Genomic DNA, 26,356 nt, shown 5'->3' on the forward strand with positions numbered 1-26,356 from the left:
GAGGTTTAGTATTACAGGGATTTCATTTTCATTCGATAACAGTAATGTAACATCATCGGCACGAGCTACAAATTTTACCTTAAACTCAGAATGCGGTTCTGAGTGGACAGGTGGTTCGGCTATCCCATCACTCTCCCTCCTCCTCCCTCCTGGGAAGGTCTTGCAGGGCGGGGGGATAGAGACCGAGAGTCCTTGCAGATGGGGCTCTCTCTGAATCCTGATCAGGATCGGATTCAGGGCCAAAACATAAAGTAATGGACTCAGTGGGCATCCTTGGCGGACACCCGAATGCAAAGTGATCGGGTCGCCCCGCCATCCATTAATCTGTGGTGCCACCTTTGCGTTTGTATAGAGCAGCTGTATCCAAGTAACGAAAAGGGGTGGTATACCTTTAGCTTTCAACAATGTCCACAGATAATTGTGGTTCCTGCCTGCAACCTTGGAGAAGCCGCTGCCAGTCTGTGAAGACAATACTGAGCTAGATAGACCAATGGTCTGACTCAGTGTATGGCAGTTTCCTATGTTCCTATGTTCCAACCCTCCCTTCATTATATCCCTCACTCCAAGGGGCCACCAGAGAGAGGGGCAAACACAGACCCCCCTCTCCCCTAGCTCTGCCCTGGGTGTTGGGTAGTCTCTCTCTCCCTGCAACCATATGCTCAGCTAGACTAGGCTAGAATATGCTGTAGGCTTCCCTATTTTTTTTGTTACTTCTAAATAAACCCTTCCTTCAAACGTAAACAACTGTCTCCAGACCTCCTGCTGGCTAAGTTCTCCCTAAACTAGTTTTTACTCTGCTAATAGGGGTTGAACTGCCATCCTTCTCTACAGCCTGAAGAGGGGAAAGCCCAGTGCATGATGGCAGGTGCTTCTGGAATTGCAAGAGTGACTTGATCTAGTCTCCCAGTCACAGAAGCACCTGCCATCATGCATTGGGCTTTTCCCTCTTAGGACAAGCCCCACTGTAAGCATGGGCAGCAGGACACTTTTGTCCTTCTGTACAGGGTGACAGTGGGGCAATTTTAAAACTCCTGAATGAAGCTTCTCTTGTCCTGTAATCTTTTTAAAGACTTGATTTCTGGCTATTGGTCAGCTTTCAATGCATTTGCAATGACAGCTTTTCACTTGTGGGCTGGAAAGTGCTATTGACTCACCTGGTATAAAAGAGTGGGCCACTTGGTGACACGATCGGTGAAGCCCCACCTTTCTGAATGACTTGTACTCCATTTTTCTTTATTGTGCATATTTCTATACTGCCCCAAACATACGTCTCTGGATGGTTTACACCTCAGATTTTTCTGTGGTGCACTGGTTGCACAACATTTTCTGGTTGCACTGCCACCATTACCTGTCCTGCACCCTGAAGCTCATTCAGAAATGATCAGCTACCCAAGAGAAAGTGCAGAAGTTCAGTTCACTTTCTCCCACTCCCACTTCTCAGGAGATAGGTCAGGTGGGGTCTTAACCTTCATTGGCTGCTTGCACCTCCTCTGCCATTATACTCATCTTCCCGCACGCATTTCAGCACCAAGCTTTTGCACATTTGTTAAATGTTTAAATTTTCATTTCATTTTTGTTTTAAAGCCTAAGTGTGTGTGTGTGTGTGTGTGTGTGTGTGTGTGTGTGTGTGTGTGTAGAAAGTAAGGGATAGTTATTTAATTTTTAAATTTTAATTTTGTAAGAAAGGTGGGATATGTTGGTTTTTAAAAAAAATTAAAATAATATTAAAATAAATATGGGGCTGCTGTAATTTTGCTACAACATGTACTGCAACAGTATCACTTCACCTTTTAATTTCAATAACTGATGCATGCCTTTTCTTTATTTTTTAATTTTCATTTTGTGCTAATAAAAACAGTAAACAACATTAGGTTAATAACTGTATGTTCCAACATTTTTGCTTGAGTCCACTATGGCTGGTATAGTGATGGGCTGCCCATGTTTTCCTTTGCCACATAGAGACATTGTGGGACTCTAATGAAGAATATTGCACTAGATACTATATTAAGTGCAGTTTGGAACCACAGCACTGGTAGACCTGCCTGTAGTTGACTGCAGAAGAGCAATTCCTCAGCCACACTAGGCTCTAGTGTGAAGGGGGGGGTGATGTCTCAAAAGGGATGGACAAGCCATAGCTCAGGAAAACAGCACATGTGTTTTCTCTGCATGCAGATGGTCCCAACTTCAATGGGTAGTCTGTCCAGCTAAAAGGTTCTTAGGACATCTGTGCATACCTTTGGAGAGTCCTTACAGGAGCAGAGCCTGTCTTGTGCTGGCAGGCATAAATTGCTAAATTTGCTAAGCAGGGTCTGCCCTGGTTTGCATTTAGATGGGTGACTACATGTGAGTGCTCTCTGTTGTAAAATATTCCACTTAGGAGATGGGGCCATAGCTAAGTGGAAGGTTCCAGGTTCACCTCCTGGCATCTCCAGGTAGGGGAAATTCCTGCCTGAAACCTTGGAGAGCTACACAATCAGTGTAGACAATACTGAGCTAGATGGACCAATGGTTTGACTCTGTATAAAGCAGTTTCCTATGTTCCTAAGCTGCTGTTGGAGTCAGAGCAGACAATATTGGATTAAATGGACCAATGGCCTGACTTTGCATAAGGAGGCGGGATGCCCAATGGTGGGATCCTAGCATCCTCAGCTGTGATGAGCTCATCAAAACATTAATAGAGTGACATAAGAGCTAGCCTTGGCAAAACTGTGACCATGCAATACAAACAGCATATGAAATACAGTAGTCTCAGCATGACCTGGAGACAGGGTTTTAGTGCATATGTGCTCTTGGGTAAATGAAACAGGGAGGCTATTCACACGAGTGTGCAAAACCAGGCTAAGGGAGTCCAGCCCAGTTTGGCACGTGTGTGTGAATTGCTGGGATCCAGCCCAATTCCGGGGGCACCATGGCAGCAAAACCACTTATAGGGCCTCCTTTCTACATGGGGTTAGGAGAGCGGGCGCTCGCCTAACCCCATTTATTTGATCATATATCAGCCGCGGCTGCATGCAGCCATGACAGGCAGACTCATGGAGAGGAGGGGGGTCCCCATAATGCACTGCGCACTTGTGCAGAGCATTATTGGAGCCCTGGGAAGTGGGGCGATGTAGGGAAGTGCGTCCTGGCACTCCGACCCTTGGAGCTACCAGCAGGAGCCAGTGCTAGTCTGGGTGAGTGATCCTCCCACCCAAGGAAGAAGGGCTCAGGTGTGGAGCCAGCTGAGCGGCAGCCTGGGTCCAGCCCCGCCCGGCAGCCCCTTTGTCCCGGCCACGTGCACCCCAAATGACCCCCCCCACCGCCTGGGCTACTGGGAGCCAGCGAGCGCTTGCCAATTTTTTTCCAGGCAGCATTTGCTGCCTGAAAGTGTCTATTCCCCTTTCTCTCCCTCAGGGAGGGAGAGAAAGGGAGAATAGACGCTTCCAGGCAGCAAGCACTGCCTGAAATGAAGAAGGGCTCGCTTGGGCTCTTTAGAGCCTGAGGCCACAGGGGAATAGACGCTTTCAGGCAGCAAATGCTCCCTGGAAAAAGATCAGCAAGCGCTCGCTGGCTCTTGGGGGTGGCGGGGGCATTTGTTCGGGGCTCTTCCAGAGCCCGAGCCACGCCCCACAGGAGGTTCTTCGGCAGCTCCTGCCATTGGAGGCCTGGTTTCTTTGAACCCTTTCGCACAATGGTGGCTATGCCCCTAGAATGGCTGCTCATGTGTGGGGAGGTAAGTGCTTTCGGGCTTCCTCCCCAGAAAATGGATAGCCCTTTCTCACTGCACGTGAGAAAGGGCACAGAATGTAATGGCAGGAATGATTCTTCCATCTCCCAGATCAGTGATTAGCTTACTGAATGGACTCAGTTTCCCAAAGCACAAAAGAGGAATATTGTCTTCCAGCTACCACAGTAGAAAGCAATCAAAGTTCTTATTATTTGTGCAATTTAAAACTCAATGTTATGCTAATTTCCTTCTTTGTGGGGGGTGAGGGGAGAGATCTCATGTTATAACTGAGTTTGCTGTAAGAAACCATTATTGATTATGCTTAGAGTCAGGAAATATTAAATTTACACAGATGAAAAAAGTAGACATCAATCTTCCATGTAACTTAATAGTTTAGGAGAAAAGATTTAATTCCCTCTGCTGGATGAAAATCTGAGCATGATTATAATCTAGCAATCATTTAGAAAAGACAAAAAAGAAAAGAAATGAAATACTGTCAGCTATTAAAAACCAAACAGCACAGCAAGTTTTAAAATCTGACTTGCAGCCAGAGGATCAACAAACCATTTTAACAATTTTTAAACATGTGTTCAATGAATAAAACATAATAAACAGTCTTCAATCATTTAATAGGCCAGAGCCAATACAGAGTTAAGCATGCATAAGTGTAGTGCATTAAATGTCCATAAGTATACTTAACTGTGTTGGATTGGGGCCCCTACCATTCACTTTTCTTTGAAAGGTAATTCCAATGAAAGTAAAATGGAGAAGCAAACATTATATAAACATAACCTGTGGCTGTGTGCTTTCTAGAGATGTGATCCAATTGTATGGTTAGGAAAGCTAAGGGCCAAATGCTGTTTGTGCATCGAATCACAGAATGTTACTGCTGGAAGGGACCTTGGAGGTCTTTTAGTCCAACACCTTGTTTTGTGCAGAAAACTGTACAGCATCATTTATAGATAACCATTCACTTCTGTTTGAAATGTCCAGTGGAGAGTAGGCCTGTGCAACAACAGAAATGTTCGGATTGGGTCTGACCCGATCTGCTCCAACCCCGCAAATGTTGGTTCAGTGTCCATTGGACCCTTTCAAAAGTTGGGATCGGGTTGGGATCGGAGTTGGACAAAGCTTTAAAAAATTGTTTAAAGTAACCACAGATACTCACTGTAACGCTGGAAGAAAAGTTATCCCACACCAAAGAAACGCAAGGAAAGGGAAGTGACACTAGTCAATCATAAAAGAAGCCAGGAAATTGGCTGGAGGTGGTTGCTTGTGAGTGAAAAACAGGCTGAAAACTTTTTAATTTTTTTTTTTTAAAAAATTAGATTCATACATGGACAGGCAGGCAGGTGGGCAGAGAGAGCAGAAAATGGGCCCCACACCCCGCAATCACTGGGGCGGGGGGGGCAGACTTGCGCCATGATTTGGAGCTCTCAAAAGCTCCAATTTTTTGAGGAAGGGTTCTGAGAATTCTGATCTGTACTGGGCTGGCCAAGTTTGGGTTGGGCTCTTTCTGAACCCTTCCAACTTTGGACATGGTCTGATTTTACTGATCTGATTTTGCACAAACTTAATCGAGAGCCCAACCCAAACTTGTGTGAAGTAGACTGTCCCACTGGCAAAAAGCTCTTAGAGTTATGAAATTTATCCTTGAATCTAATCTGAATCTGTTTCCTTGTAATTTCTACTCTTGATTCTAGCTCACATTCTCAGAAGCAACAGAGAGCAAGTCTTCTCCTTCTTCTATGTGATAGACCTTCAGATATTTGAACAGGGCTATCATATTTCCCCTTATCTTCTCCAGTCTAAAGATGGCGAGCTCTCCCTGCCCATCTACCACTGGCATCTGTGACCCCCACTCACTCCCACTGCTGGTTGATTTGCATTATACCACCATGACATAGTATACTGACATCTCTGTCTTGGCACCTGTTATTGCTGGGATGGGCTCATGCTGGGATGCTGATGTCATTCTACCACATTGCCGTGGTATACTGTGAGATAGCAGGTGCCAGCTGTGGATAGGTGGGGGCAACTGGTGGCAACAGCAGCAGTGAGTGGGGGGCTGCCAAGGAGGCCAGTGGCAGGTGGGCAGAGTGCTAAGGTGGGTGACTAGCAGCAGACTGCCAGAAAATCTAGACATGGGCCATCACTGATATCGCTATTCTGCTATATAAACTTAATTTATGAAATAGCACTGATAAATATTGTGGACTACAAGGGTGAATATTTAGCATGTTCAGTCCAGGGAAGTTGCAAAATCATATCCAAAATAAGTCAGTCCTGTCTTCCATCTCAAAAAAGGAGGCAATTCCTCTTGTGCACAGAAATACATTCTTCCCCCAGAAGAAGAATGCTCTTATATTTTCTTTATTTGTGACTACCTATCCATAAATATGACAGCCAGTCTCTGGAATCAGTTACCATCTCTGTCATAAACCCATTGGGTGACCTTGGGCAAGTAAGTCACTTAGTGTCTCTTTGCTTCAACTCCCTATTATTCAAATGAATGGAACAAAATCCTACTTGCAGAGGTTGGGGCAGTGACGACAAAAATGATAAAAGTGGCAGGGTCCTTTGCACATTAGATGTTTTATATAAATGAACACAATGAACAATGATAGTAACACTGCATACTAAGGAGCAAAGGGACCATGCCTCCAATGGCAGGGGAAGAAATAACAGTGGGTGGTGGAAAGAAGAAAAAAAGAACATGTGCAAGGCAAAGGTAAGGAAGACAAATCCAAGCACTATAAGACAAGGTGAGGTAGTATTCAAGAGTTAAATCTGTCATTATAAAAACACAGTACAATGAAAAGCCCCAGAGAATCACAGTTTGATTCTTGCTCTGGTGAACTTATATAATTAATATGAAGAAAGATGGGGGAGGAACATGTACAGGCAATGTCAGACCCCACCAACACATGGGAGGAATTAGACGTAAAGAATGCAACAATATTTGAGCATGAAAAAAAATTACATTAACATTGAGCCATACCATAAACACTTCCAAACCCAGAACTAGGGGATTGCCAGGAAAAACAGAAGATCTCAAATGGATCACTCTACAGCATGCTGCACAATCCATCTCTCAGTGACTTTGATAGAAAGCCTCCCATCGATTTCCTTGGAGTTGGCCCAGCCCCAGTGAGAACAAGCTCTGCCTATCTCGAAAAGACTAAGATGTTCTGGTTGGTGCTCTTTTTAGAATGATGTACAGAGGAGACTAATCTTACATGCCTTTGACACAAGTGGGCCACAAATAAACCCCATGAACAGGAATGTGAGAGGGGGTTAAGAAATGCAGAACCCTCCCCTTCTTCTTTGCTCAAATTAATTCAGATGAAAAATTATGGCAAAATATTACAGGAAGTAAAGCTCAATTCAAAGGAAATTACCAACTGAGGAGAAACTCTAACATAATGAAACTGCAAAGAGAATATTTTTCTTACCTGAGAAGTGCATGCAAAGCTGTCTGATTATCTGAAGGTTAATGTTAATCCTTTGGATGCACAAATTGGCTTCAGTGGCCAAAATGATTGTGCTGTGATATTGAAAGTTCCATGTTTTCCCTTTTGGCATAGTTATATGTAGGATCTTTGTGACAGACTAAATCTAAGGGGAGGGTGGGTGTGGAATTACCTGTAATGGGACACCCTTGATATTTTACAAGTATATTGCAAGGTTTTCTTTACCTTTTTGATCAGTGACCTGAATTTTACCCAAGTTTCTCTGATGGGCCAGCCATACTTGAAACCGGGTAAAACAAGCAGCTTCAGGCAATAGATTGTGAACCAGTTCTCAGGGGTGTCATGGCGGCCACTCAGTGCCCCTCCAGAAACGTCCTGCAGAAGGAAGTCTTCAAAATGGTGCCATGCTAGTTTCCCTCTGACCTTTGTTGTGTTCTATTCAGTGAGGTGATTCTCACGAGCAGCAGGGACCAGGCTAAGGGAGCCCGGCCCAGTTTCTGCCACTTGTGTGCTGCAATGCGAGCCACACGGCTCCCGGTGACAATCCCGCCTATATGCCCTCCCTCTTAAATGAGGTTAACAGAGCAAGGGCTCCGTTAACCCTGTTTTTTTGGTTGTGTGTCTGCCACAGCTGCTTGCAGCCACAGAAGAGACACTCGAGGAGGGGGGACACACTTGTGCGGTGCAGTACTTGGGCTCCGGGGGTGGGGCACCATGCGGCAGCACTTCCCTTTTCCCAACCTCCAGAGCTGCCGGACAAGGCGCAGGAGCACCCGTGCGAAGCCGTTGCTCATCTGCACAGGTGATCAGCCTGCCCAGGAAGGGGTGGTTGATTATCTGCAGGGAGAACGGGTCAAGCCCACTCTCCCTGCAGAACGTCTTTCAGCTCTACACACGGATCATATGTAGAGCCTTAGCATCTTTTATGTTTTGTTGCTTAGAACTTTGTCCCAGTGGGGATCCTGTAGAGAGGGTGGGCCTAACAAATAAACATTCTATGTACAGAGCCTCCTTGGTATCTTTTCCTGGAGAATATTGCTAGAAGTACATGTTACCAAGAGAACCTGTTTGGGGGCTCCCAGGAGCACCCCTATACCTGGTTTGGGGCTACAAGCTTGTAGTCCCCACATTTTGCTGTTCAGATCCCACAGGACCATGAGATCTCTAATAGGTTCACATGAGCTAACTGATAGGGCATGTCACTTGGCGAGTAGCCTGGGGAAAGGTGGCTCTCTGGTCAGATTTCATTCGGGATTGCAGAAGGACCTCCCTGCGCTCGCCCCTTTGACTGCTCTCAGGTGGAGAAGCCAGAATAGACATGATTTTATCAGTGCTCTTCTTTTCAAGAATTAGTCAAATATTCTCCCTATGTTGGCACAGCGGGTAAAAGCATAAGAACACAAGAACATAAGAACAGCCCTGCTGGATCAGGCCCAAGGCTCATCTAGTCCAGCATCCAGTTTCACACAGTGGCCCACCAGATGCTGCCGGGAGCCTACAAGCAGGAATTGAGGGCATGCCCTCTCTCCTGCTGATACTCCCTTGCAACTGGTACTCAGAGGCATCCTGCCTTTGAGGCTGGAGGTGGCCTTTAGCCCTCCGACTAGTAGCCATTGATAGACCTCTCCTCCATGAAGTTATCTAAACCCCTCTTAAAGACATCCCGGTTGTTAGCTGTCACCTCATCTTGTGGCAGAGAATTCCACAAGTTGATTATGTATTGTGTGAACTTCTGTTTGTTGGTCCTAAATTTCCTGGCAATCAATTTCATGGGATGACCCCTGGTTCTAGTGTTATGGGAGAAGAAGAAGAATTTCTCTCTATCCACTTTCTCCACACCATGCATGATTTTATAGACCTCTATCATTTATCCCTGCAGTCATCTTTTTTCTAAACTAAAAAGCCCCAGGTGCTATAGCCTTGCTTCATAAGGAAGGTGCTCTAGGCCCCTGATCATATTGGTTGCCCTCTTCTGCACCTTTTCCAGTTCTACAATATCCTTTAGATGTGGTGACCAGAATTGTATGCAGTAGTCCAGGTGTAGCCACACCATAGGTTTGTATAAGGGCATGATCATATTAGCAGTTTTATTTTCAACCCCCTTCCTAATGATCCCTAGCATGGGCTTGGCCTTTTTCACAGCTGCCACACATTGGGTCAAGATATCACCTCCTCAGGAAGGAGCAATAAGCGGTAAGAAGTCATCTCCTCTGATAACAAGCGTGTTAATGGCTGGCTCAGGGCACGGGAAGCTGGCTTGTTAAAACATTCCTAGACCCTCCCAAGGTCTTTCCTGACTACATGAGATATTGCCAATATCTTGCCAATTTCATTCCACCCTGCACAGTTTTGCCAATTTCATTCCACCCTGCACAGTTTCTTGACCCAATCATTCCACTGTGCTGTTAGAAGGACACCCAGCAAAGATCCGACCGGATACAATGGACTTTTTGTAGGGGATGAATGGCAGTTCAGTCCCCCAATAGAAAGCAAAACCAGTTTAGTGAGAAAGCAGCAAAGCAAGAGGTATTCAGACAGTTCTTTAGTATTGAAGAACTGCAAGGATTTGTTTAAAGAAAAGGTTACAAACAAATTTGAAAAAGCCTGTAGCTTAATTTCAGCTGTGTAGCTCATACTGAAGAGAGAGACTAAAACAAACCGTCATCTCTGGAGAGACAAAATGGAGACTAACACTGGAAGAACCAAGAGGTGAGGAGTCCAGCACATTTATCCATGACCCTAACCCCCCCCCAGTGGTCACTATGAGACATTGCTGCTGAGAGCTGATGCTGCCAGGGTCCTAGCTCCAACACCTTTTTGTTCACTATTGTTGCCACCTTTGTCAATAGAAAGGTGTGATCAGCATAATGCCCCCAGGCAAGATTTTGTCTATGAGTAGTCAAGACACAATCAATCCGCGTGTCTCAACTTTGGATTCACCGGGTGTGTTTTCCTTGGATTCACCAGCTGCCTGCCATCATATCTTGGCATTGGCACCTCCATCTCGCCTTACCTTGACTCTCGCCCCTATCTTGCCTATTGCCTCCAGATTGGCCCTTTCCCCTGCACAGCCCTCTCAGCTGCAAGATCCTGGTCTCCTGAGATCAGACCCACTTTGGATTTTGCCTGGTTCCTGGAGCCTTGCCTGGCCCTTGGGTCCCTGCTCTTGCCTTCTGCCTTCTTGCCTGCCCGAAAGGAGAGAGAGAGGTCCCTTGGTATCGACCAAGCAACAAGGGTCCAAACACCCCACCAGTCCTTCCTAAACCATCCAAACTAAGAAGTGGTGATGGGAGGAAACCCAAAGATATTGCTTTTGAAGTTTGGAGGCACCTAAGATGCCCTCAAGAGGAAGAATGAAGATACTTGCCCAGTGCTGCAACCAGTGTTACCTCTAACAGGGATTCCCAGATGTTGTTGACTACAACTCCCATAATCCCCTAGCAAAAGCCATTGCAGCTGGGGATTCTGGGAGTTGTAGTCAACATCTTGGACATCTGTTAGAGGGAACACTGGCTGCAACCTCTTTCTAAGACAGAGATAAGGGCTTTTTGTTGTTTAAGTGGTGCACCAAACACTTGTTCCATCACTCCAAGGATGATATTCAACAAGGGAAATCTTCACCAAAAAGCCAATGTAATAAGACATAAGCCTTAATATGTCTTACTCATAAATATAAATTGACTCCATAAAATACATGAGGAAAATTACTTTCCAGTGTTCAAAATATATAAAGAAAATTGCTTTCCTATGCTTGAGCGCAGCCCAGTCCAATGACTTGAATTAAAGGAAAATATCTTAATCTTGAGCTCCAAAAAAAGCCTACTTCAACTTGAAGAGGACTTAGAATGGGTGAATAAGAGTTGTTTGTACATCTTTGGCATATGATTATGACATAGGACAATGGGTTCTTCACCACTGTAATGGATGTAATGTTTTATGTATCATTTAGCTCTATTCTGGATTGTCATTTATAATAAAGATACTTTGATTCCAATAACATCTTCCCTTAATTTAGCTTCTTTACTAGGGGCTGCTGGAAAGTTTGAAGACAGGGTGAAGCTGAAGAATGAATCCTGACAACACTGGCACTGTTTCTATTATACAAGAGGAAGAGTGGTGAAATGTGATGCCCATATTTCAGGAAACATTGTGTGCTTTGTTTGTAGTTCTAATAACTAGCCAAACATTGGTATACATCTCAGAGATCAACAATAGGCCTTGAGATGGATTCAGAATAGATGCAATTGAAAAGCAAAATTGACTTCCCAAAGCTGAACTGCAAAGCAGCTCTCTACAGAGCGTGGGGAGCAAAAGACCTTGGCATTGGCACCACATTTCCAGTGCTACTATTTTTGTTGAAACACTGAGGGAACTGCAATCTGAAGGTTCTCCTGATTTTTGTTATTTACTTAAAAGCAGCTGTTTGTAAGTGGGGTTCAAACTGGATCAGAACCAAGGGATAGGGTGTTTAACTTTTCCCCACCCTTAAAGGCTCCTTAAATCCCTATGCTGTAGTTGGCTACATGGGGCGGGGGCATGGAGCACAGATTCCTTTATTTTTTGTCCTATAGCACTAACAACAGTTGCAGTGGGAGGGCATCTACATCTGCTAAAAAGGACAAGTGGAAAGAACTGGATACTGCCACCCCCCCTCCAGTGCCAAGGCTCTGATCTAATTCTAAGTCCTGTGCAGGTGTTTTTATGTAAAAATAAAGATCTCAGGAGACCCGATCGTGGCTCTCTTGCAGTACTGTTTGCTTTTAATTTGACCTGATATGAAGAGCATGTCTGAGAATAAAATGTGCCTCCGTTATTATAAAGCTGAAATTTATAGATTTGTATTTATTTTCCATTAAAGCACGTTACATGCCTAATGGAGTCGTGGTTCTGTGACTTTCCTCCACGTCTGCCCCATCAGCGCCTCTTACATCAGCAATGCTTCATTAATTATGCTTGTGTAAATATTTACAGCAAATAGCTAGATGCAGATTCCTAGCAGCAACTGTGCTTATGGTGTCACATAAACAGGATGGAGAGTCTCATGTATGAAAAATGCATCACAGGAACAAAAGGCAAGCAGGGGCTGAAGATGATGAATCTTGGGCATGTGACTTAATGCAAGTTATGGTCCTGCTCCAATCAATAAAGCCTAGTGCTAATGGAGTCTTAGCCCCCTTGTCATTTTTTTAGTAGCACTATGAGGGATGGCCCCATATGAAAACTAGAATATTCTGAGCTTTTCTTCAGGACCAACAAAGAGCCCTGAAAAAACGAGCAAATATATTTTGGCATACACTTTCATGGGCTAGAGCCCTATTTGAAGGTGCATGGAACTGATAAGGTAGGCTCTGACCCTCAATATCTTATGCCACAATATATTTGGTTGTCTTTAGGGTTCCACAAGATTCTATTGTTTTGCACAAGAGACTTAAACAGTCTTGTCTATTGAATGTATTTTCATTCATAAAAAATAGACTTAACTAGCTTTACATAGATGCATTTTATCTTTGGATCTGGAACTGATTCACTCAAAACTGTAATATTTAACATTACTTTATATATTGACTTTTACCATCTTCATTGAATAGCACAGTGAGTCCACACCATGTGCAAACAGGCTACCAACCATTATTGTCCCGAGAGGCGGGTCATTAATTCACTTTGTGGCATGGTACATTTCAATGAAATGTGTATCTGTCTCTAGAGAGTTACAAAGTGAGAAATATGATATCTTTTTGTGAGGTTAATTACCACAGACCTCCTCCCATTCAACATCTTCTCTTTTTTTGGCTGAATTATATCTCAGTTCTAATATAACACAATTCGACAATTTTTTTCTCGAAAAATGCCTGAGATTTAACATGAATAATTAAAAATCATTATCAAAAATGAATCATATACATTATAGCATGTAAATAAAATTCCACCTTGAAATTGATTCTAACTTGCATTATCTTCTTGTCCCTTTCTCCTGATTTTAGATTGTGTTTAAAATCTGTAAAGTGTGCCGTCGAGTTGTTGTCAACTCCTGGCGACCACAGAGCCTTGTGGTTGTCTTTGGTAGAATACAGGAGGGGTTTACCATTGTCACCTCCCACACAGTATGAGATACTGGGGCTATTCTGATGATCGGGGGAAATCGGGCTAGGAAAGCCTAGCCTGATTTTCCCCGATCATCAGAACCACTGGGCTTGGCTGCAAGCCCAGTGGTTCTAGAGTGGGTAACCTGCTCAAGAACCCCTGCCCCCAAACCAGGTTTGTGGAGCGAGCGCTCTGCAAACCTGGTTTCCAGAATCGTGAGTAGCCACAGCGTGGCTTCGTGCTGTGCCTACTCATGAGTAGACCCCTGGAGAGGAGACAAAAAGCCGCCTCCTGACTCCGGGGGTCTCCCCAGTATGCCCTGCGCACTTGCAAAGGGCATACTGGGGCTTCTGGAGCCCGCACAGCCCCCAAGTTCCCCAGCCCCTGCCGGCTCCGTCTGGGAGCCAGCAATCGTGTGGGTGGCCGATCTGGCCGCCCAGGGCTCCCTCTCCACTCGTGAGTGGGGAGAGCAGGCTTAGCCCGCTCTCCCCACTCACCCAAAGAAACCGGGTCTCATGATCGTGAGATCCGGCTCGATGCCTTTCAGCATCTTCCTGTATCGCTCCTGTACAATTACCAGCAGAGATTCGAATTGGCAACCTCTGGCTTGCTAGTCAAGTCATTTCCCGCTGCACCATTATGTGGGTTTAAAATCTGTACTCATGCTGAAACATTTCTTTAATATGGGCATAGGAGGAAAAGGAAGCTGCGGAGACTTGAGTACACAGGTGAATTTAGTCCTCTAATCCCAGTTCTATTAATTTAGCTTTTTGTTTGCGTTCATTTATTTAACAGATTTACTTGAAGGCTGAAGTGCAAAACCAAAAAACTGCAAACAAAAACATTAAAATTCTTATATTCTGCAAAAACCAAGTCCCACTAAAATGAATGAGAGCTGTGCAAAATCAGTAGCATACTCTTGTGCAGCATTTGTGGGAGGCCTTCCAGAAGGAGAACATTGCTAGATGGGGCAGGCAGAACTAGGCTTTGCAATGGAAATCCAAGGCTGCAACTCCATGTGGCCCTCAGACCCCGGTAAGAGACAGGCATGATGAATGGGCTGAATTTGCAAAAAGGATCTGCAATGGCAGATAAACCACCCCTCACAGGAGACAGCCTTAAATGGTGATGGCTGCCTTTCGCAGTGGTGAGTAACCCAACCGAGCTCAGAGACCATCAGCAGAGGACTGCTGGGGCCTCCTCACAGCCACACCGTTTACTGTGTTAAGGGAGGACTTGCCCAGTCACCACCCCACAAGCCCTAAAGGTCTGTGTGGGTGAAGCAAACAACTTCCCAAAGGGGGGGTGGTCTATTTTTAGACACCCCTGGGCCACGAAACCCTGGGAGGCTGTTCCATGGAATCTGCCCAAACAGTACCTCAAACACCAAAATTTCACCATAATTCTCATTACCTGCACTCACCTGCCAGTGTGACTGGGATACTACTGCTACAGAAAAAAGATCCCACTCACTGTGGGACAGGCGAAAAAATTCCTATCCATGGCTAATTGAGGAAGGACCCCAAATGCCTGCTGAGCCCCTTATGGCGCCTGGCTAATCCTACACTGAGAAATGGGTGGGTGGGTCGGTGGGAACCAAGCTGCTTCCAAGTGAGATATCATGGGTGGGGTCAGATTATAGCAATCACCTTGCCCACAACCAATTGGGCACACACAGTTATGTACCTTCCAATGGCATACCTGACATACTCTGCCCTTCATGAGGCCAGACTCAATTCTGCCCACCATTCTGGGCACTGGGGTCGTGAGTGGCTGTTCCCTCATAACTTTAGTGGAGGGACTGGGAAAGAGCTTGCAGGGGAGAATCACTAGGGACATGGAGTTGCTTAACCCTTCCAATTCTTCTCTGCAAATGGCCTCTACTCATCACCAGCCCGCAGCATTTTTAATCTCCCCCACCCCCGACAGGCTTCAGAGCTAGAAATGAGCTAAGTTGGGGGCAAGCAGTGTCAGAGGGACATTTGCAGCTGAAAATGGGTAGGTGTGAGATGGTTAAGTGCTGCTCTTCCTCCCCCCCCACCAATTCTCCCTGGTTTGGTGCCACCCTCTGCCCACATTCCTGATGCCTCAGCAAATGCAAGGTTGGGACCATAGCACTGTCAGTGTAATCATTTATTCCATCCTGAGCTGCATATAATAGGCCAGTGGGCAAAAAGCTCTGTCTTTTGTATGTACACTAAAAATACCTAGAGCAGGGTTTCATAACCTTGGGCCTCCAGATGTTGTTGGACTACAAATCCCATCATCCCCAGCCATGGCCTTTGTGGCTGAGTATGATGGGAGTTGTAGTCCAGAAACATCTGGGGGCCAAGGTTAAGAAACCCTGACCTAGAGTGTTTAATCTATTTCACATATTTCAACTTTTTTTTAAAAAGGGGGCAACTTATAAACAGGCAGGGAAGGTGGAGGAGAGCTGGTCTTGTGGTAGCAAGCATGACTTGTCCCCTTAGCTAAGCAAGGTCTGCCCTGGTTGCGTATGGATGGGAGACTTGATGTGTAAGCACGGTAAGATATTCCCCTTGGAGATGGAGCTGCTCTGGGAAGAGCAGAAGGTTCCACGTTCCCTCCCTGGCATCTCCAAGATAGGGCTGAGAGTGATTCTTGTCTGCAACCTCGGAGAAGCCACTGACAATCTGTGTAGATGATACTGAGCTAGATGGACCCATGGACTGACTCAGTATATGGCAACTTCCTATGTTCCTATGAAGGCAGGAGGGAGGTGGGGTGAGAGAGATGCTTATGTTAGGTTTATGGAGACCAAGTGACTAAATTGTGAACGATGCATTCTCCACTTTTTGGAATATGTTTTCATTCTACAAATGGAATGGAAGGAAGGATATTTGATTTGGACATAGAGAGACTTCTGACAAAATAATGTGAGCAAACTAAGACAGATGAGAGTTTTGAGCTCCCCCCGCCCCGCTTCCTAGAAAGCTCATACATGCCAATATTTACATCATTACACATGGCATTCATTTCCCACTTGTAGCTAATTGGGAGTTGGAATGATTTTCTTTCCATTTTCTGAACTGTTTTTAAAAAAGCCTCCATATTGGCTTGCTACACGAAGGATAAATCTATTGTTACCTGATTATTACAACCATTTTAATGGCTAAAGTACTAAAAACAAAAACAAGTCCTGATTTGACAACTACAAAACAAACTTCAAACATGCCTGAGAAAGGGACTTGTTTTGAGCCCAAATATTACATCTCGTATCTCACACTGTGAAACCCTAGTATAGGGGTTTCCAGCCTTAGGTATCCAGATGTTGTTGGACTACAACTCCCATCATTCCAAATCATAATGGCCAAATGATGGGGATGATGGGAGCTGTAGTCCAGCATCATCTGGGGACCCAAAGTTGGAAACCCCTACCCCATAAAAATCTGTGGACCTCCAACCCAGAGTCTATGCAGGATAAAGCTCCCATTACCATATGGGGAAAGTTCCATAAGAATACACAGAGGGGGTCTTTCCAGACACATAGCTGACAACAAGAAAGCTCCACTGACTTTTATGGATCATTGCAAGCAAAAAGATGTAAAGGGTGATTCAAGTTAGTTTTTAAAATATGCCAAAAATACACCTACACCTTTAAGTTTTATGTGTGCAGCTGCATCTATACAAATTCTATAAATAGATATTAATTCACACATATCTAGATAAACATGTATCTGTGTGGTTAGGCAACAGTCTTAAGCTTAGTATACAACTGCTATTTCAGTGCAGTTGTTGAGATCAGGTGAGGTTCCATTATATTATGATCACAACAAAGCACTCCTAAGACTTGCAGCATCTGAAAATCAACACCTAGGGTGTAATCTATCAACCATCTTAGCAACCTGCTACCTCAAGTCAGAATATTGCAAAAATATTGTACATATATTGTGTTGGTAATACTACAGATATATTTTATTTATTTATTTATTTAACATATTTTTATACCGCCCAAAACTTCTGTCTCTGGTATCTCCACCAGGGAAAAGATTTATATCCCTACCCAGCAGGGAGGAGATCTATGTGTGTGGAAATCAGCTAACTCTGCCTGTGTCTAAGACAATGGTAATGGTGCATACAATGAGATGCTGCATTTAGGGTTCCCCTCTCAGATCCAGAAGTCTATAACTTGCGTGCATGTTTCTTTAAAAGAGGAATGTACTGCTGATCTGCTGTTCAGGAAGGAAAGGGGACACCAAGAGGCTGGATTCAGTCTCCTTTCCCAGCCAGGATTTTAGCTTTTTAAAATAGCTCCCAGACACTTTGCATGCATCCGTATCATTAACTTTTCCCATCGACTGGAAAGTTAATCTCAGGATATAAGCCACTCTGCAGTTACATCATATTTTCAGAAACATCCATTGTGATATAATGAACTATGCTACGTTATTTCATCTCTCATGTTTTTCAGCTTCACCATTGACCAAATACTTCTGTATTTCCTTAAACAAGATCTAACAGAAGACAGTAATACAGCTTTTCACTATGTTGGAGTCCTGCCTTCTAGATAGACCCAAATGCTGAATGTTGGATCAGATCTGAAGACTTTCCTAGCAGGAAAAATGACACAAACCACATCTGGCACATCATCATGCATGTTTCTTAGATAGCACCTTCCATTGGAAAGCTGGAAAATATTTTTAAAATACCAATGAATAAGGGGTCTAGGAAGGAACCTAGTAGCACCTGCTATTGACAATGGAGAAAAATGTGTTGTTTAGAAACCAGGGAATGATGATCAGTAGTATAATACATTTGGGACCCACCAGGGGGCACCATTATAGTCTTCTCTCACACTTCTGAAAACATTTTTTTTAAAAACCCACCAATATGCTGCTTTTAATCTCTCTTTGCTTATACTGGAATGATCCATGAACCTGACAGCTTCCAAACCTCCTCTGTCTCTGTTTAATATCACATTTAAATAGCCCTCACTGGACTATTGAGAAGATGAATGAGATAAGGATTTAAAGCTCTTTGCATGCTAAATACATCAAAGAATACTAAATTAGGGCTGAGCTGACTATCCTCAGTTTTACCATTTCTGGACTAAAATTAGACGTTTCAGTGAGGTGCAACCACTTCCCTAAAAATATTTGGATTGTGTGAATATTGACCTTTTCAAAAAGTGTTCAGCACTATTGTTTCCCTTGCTTGTAGTTTCTTCCTGACTCCTAGATAAGTTACATGGGTGATGCCATCCAATCAGGGATCACATAGTGAATAGGATGATATCATAACAGTAAAGTAGCCAGTCAGAGCTCACTGCCCACTGACGTCAATGAGGGCAACTGAATATGAGGGAGAAATATGGCAATTTCAACAAAGAAGCAAACATTTTCACAAGTACTGAAAAAGCATCAAGAAAGAGAAGCATTTTTCGGCACTGCCAAAGACATCTTTGCAAAAACAGTAAGCAGCTCTGTTCACTTTGGTGAATGATACTAAGCAAGGTAAAGGGATATTAATGTTGTTTAATAATATTGCTTAACAAGTGGAACCTGCAAGAAAAATGTCCCGTCAGATCTGAAATTTCATGTGTTACGTTGGTGAGGAAGGATCAGAAAAGGGCAGGGGTTCTCAAACATTTTGATACCATGACCCCGCAAAATCAGGGGTACTCAAGTTGTCGGTTGAGCCTCCTGGCAGATGCAAACACTTTAAGGGGGTTTGGGAATCAGGAGGGAGCTGTTGGGAGGCAGGGGCCTTACCTAGTGTCTTCAAGGCACAAGGATAGTCAGGGGCAATAGGAGGTGGCCAGGGAGATGGGAGCCGGCCACCTGCCTCCTTTGCTGCTCAGAAAGCTGAGGACAGGCACAGCAGTGGTGCTTCTCTGGCCAACCAGCTCATTGCTCCTGCCCACCTCCATGCCTTGGAAACATTATTGGGTAAGGTCCCTGCCTCTCAACAGCTCCCTCCTGACCTCCTTTAGAGTTGCTTGTGACCTCGCAGGGCATCCTCCTGACCCACAGTTTGAGAACCCCTGAATAGGACATTGATGGGCAGCCGGGAGATAAAATATAGGGTTGAGAGCAACTTGTCAGAATGGAATTCTGTCTCTCATTGACCTCCCCTCCAACTTCCAGTGCTATTGGCTGTTCACTGTTGATTCACATGAGGAGAACCTCCTTTTGGAAACTTCATTCAAGTAATCTGTGGCTGCAAAGAACATGTGTTATCTACTTCCTTAGGGGTGATAATTGGTCTGGGCCTCCACCCACAAAAAAACAACCCCTAACATTTTGGGGCAAGCCTTGTGGTCCCTTCCAAGAACCCCAAATATGTCTCATCCCTAACAGGAGTTTGTGGAGATTTGGTGCCTATCCATACATTCCATTAGCAGTCAGCAATATATACAGTGGTCCCTCTACTTACGAAATTAATCCGTTCCGAATGCACATTTGTAAGTCGAAAAATTCGTAAGTCGAAAAGCGGTTTCCCATAGGAATGCATTGGGAACGGATTAATGCGTTCCGGAGCCTAGAAAAAAGACCCAGACCCCCAGTAAGGCTTGCAAACTGCACAGGAACATTTCTTTTCAAGAATAAACAGGCAGTAAACAGGCAGGCAAGTCAAGGAAACCGCATGTAAAATTTGTAAGTCGTGGAAACCCCATCTAAAAATTTGTAAGTCGAGGAAACCCCATCTAAAAATTTGTAAGTCGAAAAAACCGCATCTAAAACCGGATCTAAAACTGCCGTTTGTAACTCGAAAAATACTTATGTCGAGTAGTTTGTAAGTCGAGGGACCACTGTATAATGAATATTAAAGCTATGCACATGATCCCCACCCGAGCAGAGATCATGGTTGGGGGAAGGCAGAGTTCAACCTACCTGCCCCCCAGACGATCCTTCTGTGGCTTTGTGGGCGCGCCACAACACACCCATGCAAGCTACGCTGCTCCTGGCAGTGCAGAGCTCCGGAGGCCTGACTAGGGTGGGGATCATGGTAGTGGGGAGGCAGGGGTTCCACCTACCTGCTTCCCAGGCAATCCCCGTATGGCTTCGTGGATGCACCACTGTGCGCCCACACAATCCACGCTGCTCCTAGCAACACAGATCTCTGGAGGCCAGGCATCTGGATATCCCATAATGCATCATGCGGTGAGCACGGTGCATTGGGGGGATCACCCACGAGCCCCATGAGCAAGGAGCCCAGGCACCCACACGACCCTGGCTCTGGAGTCAAGGGCACACTTGCACTCTTAACCTCAGCTAAAGGCTTAAACACATGGTTAGGTGGGCGTGCAGTGCTTGCATCCACGTGGATCCCAGCTCTGCACACGAGCAGCCTAGCCTTAGCCTGGGCTAGGATGCTCGTGTGAATAGCCTCATTGGCTGACATGATCCTCAGACTTCTAATGATGGAAGGAGGGCTGCAGATGGCTGAGTCTGCAAGAAGCCTTCAGAATCCCTGCACGGAAGACTTCTTTCTGCCAAGGACTGGGCATGGAGGTGGAGAGGGAGCACTTTCTGCATCTCCCCCTTACTTCCAGAAGCCTTTTACAATTGTCTATATGTGGGCTGTACACCTTTCAGAATCAGATTTAAACAACTGTAAAGGGCTTTTTTTTTGGAGGGGGGAGAGGCACAAAAGTGGCTCCCCCCTCCATGCCAACTGATGAAACTGATTGCCAAGAAATGTAGGCCTGACAAAAGGCAGTACTTTTTCAAAGAATGCACAATTAACCTATGGAATTCTCTGCCACAAGATGTTGTGACAGCCAACAGCCTGGGTGGCTTTAAGAGGGGTTTAGATAAATTCATGGAGAATATGTCTATCAGTGGCTACTATAGGCCACCTCCAGCCTCAGGGGCAAGATGCCTCTAAATACCGATTTCAGGGGGAGTAACGGCAAGAGAGGCATGCCCTCAGTTCTTGACTGTGGGCTCTCCGGAGGCATCTGGTGGGACACTGTGTGAAACAGGATGCTGGATTAGATAGGCCTTGGGCCTGGTCCAGCAGGGCTGTTCTTACGTCAATCCTACATTCCAACAAATGAATGCTTAGGGTGAGGAGCACTGTACAGCGCCCAGAGCCTCTGGATGGGGCGGTTATGCAGCTGAGATGAGTGAATATGGGACCATCATCATATCTAAGTGGGAGCCAGATTGCACCTGTTTGGCCCCACTCTAAACCCTATGCATTGATTGCCTGTTTTTTTTAAAGTCCAACGCATGTACAGTTTGAGTAGTCGCTGGGCAAAAGAGGTCCTGAACACATGGAAATCAGGGTAGGGTCAGATAATGTCGTTCCCTTCCCCGGCAGACATTGATTATCCCCACATCCACTCATCTGCACAGGGCTGTGACAGGAATATTGCAGCCAATATGTTCTTACATCTTTTGGATTGGGGTACCAGCCACTAAAATATTTTTAAGCCATCCTCCAAATTGAACAGTACCAATTTATTTACCTCTTGTTTTCATGTTCCCTTTCATTTTCATTCTTGATGTTGCCATACTGATACCATCAGTGCAGCCTGGCCTATCTTTAGGAATTATGCACAACCCCACAGTTTAGAGTAAATAACGTTTTGTTAACCAATGTTGGCCACATAATTTACACATGGTGGGAGTGAGCTGCAATTTGGAGAGATGTTTTTTTCCAAGGGGATACAGAGTTGTTCATTGGATTTGTTTCCAGATTAATGAAAGCTCTGCCTTGTCAAGAAGGACTGGATGCCTGGAAGCATCAAGGCACCTTTTCCAACCTGGTTAATTGATTCTCATGGCGAAGATTCAAAAACGGCTACGTCTGTTCCAATTGCCCCTATTCAGCAAGGACAGTTCAGGAGCAGTTCCTATTTTCTGGTCCTTGTCCCTAAGAAATCAGTGTCCCTATTTTGTTTATATCTTCTTAGGCATGCCTTTAAAAATCTTTAACGTGGCACACCGGCACTAGAGCTGCTATTCTTGAGGTCCCCCCAAGTCGCCAGGAGTTAAATAATTTAGACAGACACACTTTGTTTCTTGTGTGCTTACAAGTGAATATACAGACAAGAACATCCTGTAACACACAGCCTGCCATATAGGACAATTCTTCCTGTCTAGTATCACAGCTATACAATCAGACTAGGGCCAGCTCCAGGTATGAGAGGACCCTTGGCAATGTGCCACCTCCTCCTATCTTGGTGGCTCCTCCCCTTATCTATGCAGTGGACATGATGGTGGTTGCAGGTTTCTATTTTTCTTCCACAGTCACGACTCTCCACCAAGTTAAGGGCCTTCCCAAGGGGTGGCTGCTGGTTGCTGGCTGCTGGCCCAACTCTCCCTGCGGGGCAGGGCAGGCATATGTGTCTGGATTCCCCCAGGTTGTTTGGCCCCTCAGCAACTGCCCAATAGTGCCATGTGTGGATACTGATGCTGGATGAGACCCAGGCTGTGTTTAAATTAGTTTTTTCTTGATTTCCTAAACACAAAATGGTGGTGGGCTTACTGATTACACCAGGCTTCCCCAACCTGCGGCCCTCCAGATATTGCCAAACTACAATTCCCATCACCCCCAGCTACAACCTAGTGTGATTGGGATGATGGGAATTGCAGTTCAGCAACATCTGGAGGGCCGCAGGTTGGGGAAGCCTGGGTTACGCAATCACCTATTTAGTATAAAATGTTGCTGAATGTGAGTTGCAGCAATTCTATAGCAAGTGCCATCCTATCCTGAGATTAAACATGACATGAAACAGTTTTAAGCCTTTTAAAAGTAAACTTATGATCATTCTACTAACACATCTAGTTCAATAGCCTATGCAGGACAGACTATTGCAGAATAAATGAATACAGTATGAAGAAGGCATAGAAGACCCCTCACTCAGCAAAGTGTCATGGGGGAGTGCCAGTGGCGCTTTTGAAGCCCAGACCTGACCACCGTGAGCCCCCTCCCAAGGCCCCCCTGCCGTGAGGCCCCCCTTTAAAGTATTTTTTTTTAAACTGCCTGACTGAAGGCACCCCTGGAGACTGTGGCTGGCGGGCAAGAGGCTGGTTTGGGGGGGAAGGAACTTATGCAGGCAGAGTGAGTGCTGGCACACCCAGGGCCAGCCTGCCTTTGCAGGGAGGAGGTGCAAAGTAGGGTATGTGAGCCCCCTGCCCGGGCTGCTGCCCCACTCGCCCTGCAGCAAGAAGACTAAGGCTGGCAGCCAGCGCCTGCTTGTTGGCCCACTTGGTGCACCCCATCGCATCGCCTCCTGTGCTCCTCTGCCGCAGGCGGTGGCGGCTGCTCCTCTGGTCAGCCAGGAATGCTGGGGCCCCACCTGTGGTCCCCTCCTGCCCACTGCCCTGGCCTGCCTCTGCACATGAAGAGGTGCCCCTGGACATCCCTTGATGCCACCTCCTGGGACTCCTCCAGAAATAGGAGAAGGAAAGCTCCTGCATCCACCCCGCACCCATAGCGGTGGTGGGATGGGTGTGGGGTGGCGGCATGCCCCTGAAGCCCCTCCCCCTGAACATTTGGAGTCCCCTCCCAGAGACAGGAGGCCATGGGCCAAATCCTCAAGGTCTGTGACTAAGAGCACCTTTGAGGAGCGCCAGTGTGGGAACAGAGGCATTACAAGCATGGCCATATGACTGCCCATGAGGAGGAACGGAATACTAAGTAAACACTTATGGGGCTGGCATCTCCAGTTAAGTCAGGGAAAGACCTCTTCTTGACCCTCAGAAGAGGTGCTGCCATTCAGTGTGGAAAAAACTGAGCTAGTTGGACCAAAGCTCTGGTTCGGTAGAAGGCAGCTTTGTATGTTCCATGGGGATGGCGCCATCGCTCAGTGGAAAAGCATCTGCTTTGTCTGCAGAAGGCCCAAGACTCAGTCTCTGGCATCTCCAGTTAGGGCTGGGTCAGACTTCTGCCTGAACCTTGGAGAGTCACTGCCAGTGTAGACAATACTAAGCTAGATGGACCAATGATCTGACTCAGCATAAGAGAGTTTCCTGTAAGCCATGTCTGGAAGGAGGTGTTTCCCAGGGGGTGAACACTGAGCAGATACTGTTCCCCAGATGCATAGCTAGGGGAGAGTGTCTGCCCCTCTCCCTGGTGCAGGGGCGGCTCGTGAACTCTCCTCCGGGAGGGGCGGCGGGCGGCTTTTAAAAAATTATTATTTTATTATTATTTTTTTTTTTATTATTTCTCTCTGTAACCCGCCCTGTGTAACCGCCCTGAGCCTTTTGGAAGGGCGGTATAAAAGTTTTAATAATAAATAAAAATAAAATAAATAAAATAACCCGCCCTGAGCCATTTTTGGAAGGGCAGTATAGAAATCGAATTGATGATGATGATGATGATGGGGGGGGGGGAAATAGGGAGGGTTGGAGCTGGGGGACCCTCAGGAGCTGCGGGCCCAGGTTCTTTGAACCCATCTGCTCAATTATAGCTCCACTCCTGCAGTTCCCTCAAAGAAGAAAGCTCTGTAGCAGAAAATGCATCCCACGGTGGGCATCGTCATATTTGACTGAAGGAAATTCCCCCATGCTGCAAAGCAGATGCATATGAAGAAGCAGGCTCTACCTCCACTCTTTGAAATAGCTTCCAGCACAGGGGGGAAAATGATATTTAGGCAATAAAACTTGCAAATCAGTACTATGTATCTTAAAACCAGGACTATTGGGTGTTTGCAGTTGTGAAATGAAACCAGCTGTTCCCAGAAAGCCTAGGAGGCTTTCTGGTGTCAGATGATACTCTGTTCCTTTATTTTAAAGTACTCCATATTTCTTGAACTTTTACAAGATGAGAGATTTACCTTATGCTTTGGTTCAAAGGCATTTCTTTATTTTTAAAAGTGCAATTGGTCCAGTGGGTGTTGAAAACCCATCTTATGAAAGCCAGGGATGATGCTTGTCTCAATACTTGTTGCCTAAATAATATGTCTGCCTTAAGGCCAAACAGCTTGGTTTTCAGGTTGAAGAGTGTGTGTGTGTGTATCTTGAATCAGTTTGAGCAGCAACTGAGGATAGTTGCAATCAATTAAAAATATATTCCTTAAACACACACACACACACACACACTTTCTAGATGTCCACCTCTTGAACCACTGGCATGGCCAGACTCGCCAGCAGTGGACAATAAAGAGCGCAATACCAGAGGGGCAGCTGCATACTGTCCTCTGTACCAGGGCTAAGAGCAGTGGCAGCCAGTGAGGGTGACTGGTGGGGCAGTGAGAGGTACCTTTAAAAAGTGCCCGGCATCCTGTGTGGAGGCTGCTGTGGCTCCAGCACTCACCTGGCCTCTGCGCATGCACAGAGGCCATTTGCATGGTCAGCATGATGTTGCTGACCATGCAAATGGTCTCCGTGCATGTGCAGAGGCCAGATGAGTGCCAGAACCATCGCAACTGCCATGCAGGATGCTGGGCAGGGCGTCGCTGCTCACAGTGGCTTGCAGGTTCCAGCGGTACCACTGGTAATAACTTCTTTAAGGTACCTCTCACCATCCCCCCAGCACTGCCCTCATTGGCCACCACTGGCCAAGAGAAACAGGGGAGGAGGAACCTGTGGTCACTGGTGGTGACATGTTGGAGCATAGCTGCCAGAGGGTAGAGGGAGACAACAGGGAAAGCCTCAGCCTGTGTGGTCGACTGAAAGAGCAAGCAATGGCCCTGCGACAGTAGGTGGGACGGGTGTGGGGGATGAACAAGGCTACTTAGGGGAAAGGCTGCTGAAGATGAGAACTGGACAGAAGGAAACTGAGGACCTGGGTGCCCAGTTAAGGGTCAAGCTGATGTAGAGATCTAACTGTAGGATGAGGACCCAGGGTGGTAACGAACCACCTTACCTATGCTCTGAGGCACACAGGGGAGAGGCCAGGAATCCAAACTGCCAAAGTGACTCTGACCCTGGAATAAATGATGGAGATTCAGAGAGGCCTAGTATGAACAGCATTTGTCTCTTCAGATAAACCGTAAGTATGGTGAGTGGAGGAGGTTTTGTTACACGTCAGCACAGAAGCATGGCAGCTGACAAGTGTGCTTCTGTGGTTGCTATACCTGGAAACACCAAATGAGATCTAGAGCAGGGTTCTGTAACTCAGCCATTGACTTCCTAAGCAGCAGAACATGTGTGCAGGGCCGGGTGTGTGTATGTGTGTG

At 45.8% G+C, this 26,356-nt stretch overlaps 1 long non-coding RNA gene across 2 annotated transcripts in view; it reads left to right on the forward strand.

The window, feature by feature from the left end:
- The window catches only part of LOC128324581 (uncharacterized), a 67,469-nt gene extending 55,475 nt beyond the window's left edge, over positions 1–11,994 (forward strand). For both annotated transcript variants that reach the window (XR_008306952.1, XR_008306954.1), the window contains one exon: positions 11,195–11,994. This is a non-coding gene — a long non-coding RNA (uncharacterized LOC128324581). The remainder of the gene's footprint in view (positions 1–11,194) is intronic.
- Positions 11,995–26,356: the final 14,362 nt, after the last annotated feature.

The sequence above is a fragment of the Hemicordylus capensis genome, chromosome 4 (assembly GCF_027244095.1).
Source record: "Hemicordylus capensis ecotype Gifberg chromosome 4, rHemCap1.1.pri, whole genome shotgun sequence".
Lineage (NCBI taxonomy): Eukaryota > Metazoa > Chordata > Lepidosauria > Squamata > Cordylidae > Hemicordylus > Hemicordylus capensis.